Source organism: Podarcis gaigeae, assembly GCF_964106915.1.
Source record: "Podarcis gaigeae genome assembly, chromosome: 17".
NCBI lineage: Eukaryota > Metazoa > Chordata > Lepidosauria > Squamata > Lacertidae > Podarcis > Podarcis gaigeae.
Genome location: NC_139694.1, coordinates 9,602,090 through 9,609,143, shown reverse-complemented (window position 1 = coordinate 9,609,143; position 7,054 = coordinate 9,602,090). Strand labels below are relative to the sequence as shown.

General features: G+C 47.3%; 1 long non-coding RNA gene across 1 annotated transcript; it reads right to left on the bottom strand.

The window, feature by feature from the left end:
- Positions 1-1,277: 1,277 nt before the first annotated feature.
- Positions 1,278-4,702, bottom strand: LOC310834516. Its single transcript, XR_014559273.1, has 2 exons — positions 4,245-4,702; positions 1,278-1,624 (listed from the first exon to the last, which is right to left on the bottom strand). It is a non-coding gene; the product is annotated as an uncharacterized lncRNA (long non-coding RNA).
- Positions 4,703-7,054: the final 2,352 nt, after the last annotated feature.

Here is a 7,054-nt window from a genome sequence, read left to right as displayed (position 1 = left end):
TAAAGATCTAGCAAATTTTAATGAAGTTCAAACAAACAAAAGGCTCGCAGTTTCACTTAAAGGGAAAAATAGTCTTCATGTATATTTCATATGGATTCTATTGCATTGCGAACTCATGTTCATTCTGGGAAAAGGGATGAAATTGTTGCTAATTTGCCTTCAAGGCATTCTTTTAGGGAGCAAATTATTTATTCAGCACCACAGCCAAAGAACATCTGCTCTCCAAACACCTGTGTTCAATACTGCTAGATGGCTGCAACTGTATTGTGGAACTTGCTGGGCATGGAGCCTGAAACTCATGGGATGCAATCACGTCAAGGGGGGACAGAACCTAGTGGTGAAGGCAGAGGATGGCCCCAGGCAGTTCAAGAGAAGAGCCTCTTTGTGCCAGGAATGGAGCAGGTGGCAAAAGGCTATCTCAAAATAGTCTGCTTATGTGATTTGGCTTTTCACACTGGCCAGGATAGGGGGCTCTGAGACATGAGGAGGCAGTTTAGCCCTTCCCTAAAAGCGGCATGGTGCCAACAAAAACCACCTCTCTGAAGCTGCTGTTTCTTCCCATCTAATTTGGCCCTGACCTGAATTCTGAGAATTGTCTCCTGAGGACTGAAGAAAGATGAAGGAGCCGACCTCTAACTAATAATGAGAGCGAAGGAGATGTGATAGGCTGGTAGCAGGCCTCTCCCTTTTGTTTTCTACTGTAGTCTCACTTAGCTCTAAGAACCTCTGGAGATGGCGTAGTAGCTGAGATTAGACATCTCCCGCCTCCTCAGTATAACTTCAAGGCAAGCTCCTCCAGGCAACTTCCCTCAGCAGTCAGGAGGGAGCCTTCTGAATTCTTAAAAGACTGAGCAAAGCTGCTTTTCAAATGGTGAGGCTTACATGGAGCCAAACTATCTTCTCTTCAGAACTTAACACATTGTGGTGAAACTATGGGAAGTGTCCCACTTCAGATTATAGGTGGGCGATTGCATGACTGAAAACTCCTCCTCCAAAAATAAACATCAAACCCTTCTGCGCATAGAAAACTAGGATATCTGTGAGGAGGCTATGCTGGAATTCTCTTGGACGTTTGGTTTTCTATGTGCAGGGGGAAGATTTAAAAAACAAATCTGAGGTATTTTCCATCATGCAGTATCTTGCCTGCAATCGAACCGTTTTACCTCATGATTAGGTAGATCTTTCTAGAAAGCTTTCAAAGCCCAAGAGCCTGTGGCAAGGTGTCACCAGGGGAGGATCAAAAGGCACACTTCTCACTTAGAACAAACTCTACAAGCTTTGGTCAGAGGTTTTATTGTTCTCAGGGGGCCATGAATGTGGAGGTGTGTGTAGCTGGTACAAAAGCCCCTGTTCTCCGGTGGAGCCCCAAAAGTCCCTGGACACGAGCGATGAAGCCACAGCTGCTTCTCAGAAGGCTATCATGAAGCACAAGTAGATGTTCATGTTGTCCTCATCCATTACCATTGCTAAGACTTCGGGCTCTATGTCACGCATAAAAAAAACAGCATGACACTGGCTGTGTTCAGAGAGACGGCTAAGTCCAGCAACATGTCCTTCACGGCCGCATTCCCCAGCAGTTGGGAGTCCTCGCTCTCAGCCATGTCAATCACCTCCATGCCTTCCCCTGTTGATGAAGCCACAAATGTTTCTTCCATCTTCCCCCCGCCTTAAACATAAAGGGGGAATCAAAAATCTATTTTCTATGATTCTCACTCTTTCATTCACTGCTGACACTCCATTCTGCCCCTTCCCCTGAATTGTGTTTACATTCCCCTCTTAGGCTAAATCTAGACATATAGTTAAAAAACCGGTGTGAAAATGCTTTTTAAAGAAACGTTCTAAAATATATATTGAATTTCCCATTCCCATCGCCAACTAGTGTCACATTTGTATCGTGCACTTAAAACACCCTTAAAACATTATATTCGAGTCCCTTCGTTTATCCTGACACTACCTCTAGCAAATTTGCATTGAGTTTTCATGAGAACCAGGTTTTCCTGAGAAAGTGGTTGTTTCAAGAGGAATGGAAATGTTTTGCAACACACGCACATGCATGCTACATTTGGTGCATTTGATATAGCTATTTGCAGATGTGTCTCTCAGACTGTTGCTGCTTCACCGCTGGAGGCTGATGTTGAGGAAATAATTCTCCCTGCTGTGCCACATTGTACTGGCAGTTTCATTGCTCTCCTGCACTGCACAGAAAGCCTTTTGTCCAATCCAGCTGCAGTCAATGCACATGTATGCATGCCTATCTGAAAGCAATGCAGTGTGCGCTGATGGCACCCATGGTTCAATGCACAAGGTGAATGCGCTCCCTCTTCCCCACCACATTGACACCTCTCCAAACAATTTTGTGCCCCCTTGCAAACAGCTGTGAAAAAAATTATTTTATGGACACAAAAGTGCACCACACCCCACTTCTGCTGGGCATGCCTATTTAGTGTTCTATGCATTCTAGCAATTGCCAGTTACTGAGGAACCACTGAATGCATCTCACAAAATCCTGGGGCGCAGGAGAAATTCTGGGGCACAGAGTTCATACTTCACAATGGCTGTCCATTTCTAGGTAACGGGTGAGCAATCTGTCTTTAACGAAAGCATGACTGCTACAATCAATCTTGAGGATTTCTGGACAAACCTGGGGTTCTCGTAGATAGATCCTGGCTTTTGAAACCCACTGCCCGGTAAACAAGCCTGCACAACTTGTGACTCACATACCCTCCAACATTCCTCAGATGAAAATAAGGACATTTCTCACTCCCCTGCAACTGACCCTTCTCGATCCCCCAATTTTTGCCGTTCCCCCCGCAGAGGATTTCCTATCAGAAGAAGAGCAAGTGCCACCATCACTAGGCCAACAGGACACAGCACACACACCCTCCAACATCCTGAGAAAATCCCTTCATCCCGATTTTATTCCCAGGGCAGAGTTCCCTGGGAGTAGGGATTGTGAATCAAATAGGGGTCTCCTAGCAACTCTCAGCACACTTAACAAACTGGGGTTCCAGGATTCTTTGGGGGAATCCACGACTGTTTAAAGGGATATGACCCTGCTTTAACAGCACATCCTGCTTCCAGGTTCAGCACAGGGCAAGCAGATGGTGGGTGGTGCTGTGGTCTAAACCACTGAGCCTCTGGGGCTTGCCGATCAGAAGGTTGGCGGTTCGAATCCCCGCGACAGGGTGAGCTCCCGTTGCTCAGTCCCAGTTCCTGCCAACCTAGCAGTTTGAAAGCACACCAGTGCACGTAGATAAATAGGTACCACTGTGACGGGAAGGTAAACAGCATTTCTGTGTGCTCTGGTTTCCATCATGGTGTCCCGTTGTGCCAGAAGCGGTTTAGTCATGCTGGCCACATGACCTAGAAAGCTGTCTGTGGACAAGTGCCGGCTCCCTCGGCCTGAAAGCGAGATGAGCGCCGAAACCCCAGTTGCCTTTGACTGGACGTAACTGTCCAGGGGTCCTTTACCTATGAGTATATGAAGACAGCTGGTGGGGGGAGGGGGACATTCCACAATCATGGTGTGGGGCTTTTAGGCACAGGTTTTCACTCTCACTGTTGCCATCTTCCTACTGCTATGTCACCACCTTCTGTGATGGCCTGGGAATCCAATTCAGAGGCTGAACCGGAGGAATCCCAGCCTGCACAGGAGTCCCCGCCTCCAGGGCCGGCTGAACTGGGACAGGGCCTTAATTCTGAAGCGCCTGCACGTGTGCCGGATCCTCAGGAGCAGGCACCAGGTGAATCCACTCTGGCTCCAGAGGTGGTTGAGGACCCAGTGCCTACAGGTGAGTCTCCCCCTGGGCCCAGTAACCCTTCAGCCTCTCCTGAGCTGCAGAGGCGAAGGGCAGAGAGGCGAAGGGAACTGGTTTCTCCCAGGAGGAGTGCTCGCCTTAAGGTCAGGAGAGGCGGGTCTCCTGGGGGCCGGGACCGCCCCTGGCCTCAGAGAAGATAAAGGCCAGTCAGCCCAGTCCCAGGTTGCGGGAGCAACGTCGCTGATGAGCTGTTTCGGCCAGCATCCAGTCCTGTTTCCCCCAGAGTTCCTGTCCTTGCCCGGCTTCCCGCTGTGGACCCCGCTTCACCCGAGGAGGACTGTCTGCTGACCCTCAACTCAGGTCCTGGACCTTGCCCCACGGTAACCTCCCCCCTGGACCAGCACACCTTCTGTCTGTTTTGCCTCCGTTCCTGACACCACTGATTCCTCAGGTTGCTATGCCCTGTGGCTCTATCATATTACTTACCTCCTCCCTGTCTCTTGTCCATGGTTGCTTGGAGGACAGCTTGGCTGATGAAGCCATCAGAGTAAACCAGGAAGTGGGTTGTGAAGAGCACAGCCAACAGGCCGATGGTACCCTCCAGGGACACCATTGGGACCAGATCACCCTTTCTCCACCTCTACCATTTGAAAGGACAGGAGACACCCCTCCTCATGGACCCCCTTGAGTTAATGAAGCACTGGCTCAGGTTTCTCACTCCTGAACAGGGCTCATGACATCACCAGACCTTTGTGACATAATACGAGCTCACACACTTCTTCTGCATGCCTCCGGTGAGCAGGATCACAAAGGGAAGGGGACAACAAATAATGAAAACGCAGTTGTCTTTGAACAGAGAAAATCTCAGAACAAAGAATGGGGCTGAGGTTTGGGCCAGGAAGACAACTGGCTGATGTTTATTATATGTAGATACCAATCCAACAGGAAGCGATCCAACATTTCTCTCATGAAAATAGGGGCACCCTATTCAATTGATATTAATATTATTATTAATAGCCTGTCCCAGCCACTCTGGGAAGCTTCCAACAGATATAAAAACATAATAAAACATCAAACATAAAAAAAATCCCTATACAGGGCTGCCTTCAGATATCCAAAGGTTGTATAGATACACTCATACCTCGAGTTGAATGCGCTTCAGGTTGAGCGTGTTCGAGTTGCGCTCCACGGCAAGCCGGAAGTAATGGAGTGCATTACTTCCAGGTTTCGCCTCTCACACATGCGCAGACGCTCAAAATGACGTCACGCGCATTCGCGGTAGCGGCGAAACGTGACCTGCACACACGCAGATGTGTGGAACAGATCCCGTTTGCATCCTGAAGTACCAATGTACTTATCTCCTTGGTTCAGGGGTCACATGACTCCATACCCTCCAACATTTCTCTGATGAAAATAGAGAAGTGCTGAGGAAATGTGGGTCATTCCAGGATCAAATCAGGAACTGGGACAGCTTCTGTAAATCCAGGACTGTCCCTGGAAAATAGGGACACTTGGAGGGTCTGTGTTCTTATTAAATTTTCAGAAACATGGAATTATAGCTGAACAATGCCACACATCTTGTTGATGCAGCTCCTGAAATCTCATAGAAAACTTAATGTAATCATTCTGCTTCTCATGCCAGGAAGGTCATCCCTCTACTAAATATCCCCACAACTAGAAAGCAGGGTTTTCCCCTGCAGTATTGCCATCTCTCAAAATAAAAGAATCTGGGGAGGTGGCGGTGGCAGCTGTTCATTTCCATGGGACTTGTGGAGGAAAGCATCTACGGTAGTTGGATGGTACTCACTTATTCACTAAGCTAGCCTCCAGATGGTGCTCTAACCTAGTAGAAATGTTAGTCCTGGGAAAGGAGACTATCAGCAAGTGAATCAATACACTACTGCTTTTTATTTACATCTGACAGGCACCTCCTCTGTGATGCCTTGTTGCAGAGCATCATCTTTATTTTTTAGTGTCATCCCAGACTGAAAAAGATCTTGCATGATCTAGCCTAGGTCCTCTACTAAGCCTGTAGCCTAGGAAGGACTACATAGCTCAGAGGGAGAGCATCTGATTTGCATGTAGAAGGCCCGTGTTCAATCCCTCAGCAACCTCAGTTAGGGCTGGGGAAGTCCCCGGCCTGAAACGCAGACAATCCACTGTGAACCAGTGTAGACTACTAGACAATACTGAGCTAGACAACGAAGAGACAGGAGCCGCAAGGTACACTTGGACAAAATTAGTTGAAAAACCCACAAGACTATGAACTGGGTGGGAAGCTTCTAAAAGAGTCAACACTTTCTTTTTTGTAAAAATATATATTAAATTTTTCTGTTTTACATTTTAGAATATTCATTTTAAAAAACTTAAAATATCAGTGACTTCCCTTCTTCTCTTTCCATGGTTCTTCTTGTTCTCTTATTCTGTATGTTAAGTCTGCAAGCTGCACATATTCCATCAGTTTAAGCTGTCATTCTTCTTTAGTTGGGACCTCACTTGTTTTCCATTTTTGGGCTAACAAAACACTGGCCACAGTAGTAGTTGTTGTTTAGTCGTTTAGTTGTGTCCAACTCTTTGTGACCCCCTGGAACAGAGCACGCCAGGCACTCCTGTCTTCCACTGCCTCCCGCAGTTTGGTCAAACTCATGCTGGTAGCTTCCAGAACACGGTCCAGCCATCTCATCCTCTGTCATCCCCTTCTCCTTGTGCCCTCCATCTTTCCCAACATCCGTGTCTTTTCCAGGGAGTCTTCTCTTCTCATGAGGTGGCCAAAGTATTGGAGCCTCAGCTTCAGGATCTGTCTTTCCAGTGAGCACTTAGGGATGATTTCCTTCAGAATGGAGAGTTTTGATCTTCTTGCATTCCATGGGACTCTCAAGCGTCTCCTCCAGCACCATAATACAAAACATACACAAATAACCTTTTTTTTTTTTTTTGGACACCTGGGAATTCCCAAGAGTCAATACTCATAGCTTCTTTAAAACGCAAGCCTTCTTCCTTCAGCTGTGGTAACATTAACCTTGCAGTTTCAAGCATATTAGCATTTTACTTGGTTGACATGACACCAGGTCTCTGACTGACAGCTGCCAATCTCTAGGGCTTCTCATACAACTCCTGTAAACAGGAGCCACATTGGAAGGGGCGGGGTAATTCTGAGTATCCCTCCCACCACCTATTGGTTCCTTCCATTCCTGTCACTTTCATGGTACAATATGGAGCAGGGGTGCCAATTTGAATAATATTTTTTTTGTGGGTTGGGGGCAGGTAAACCCCATCCTGCATAATCAGTCACAAGA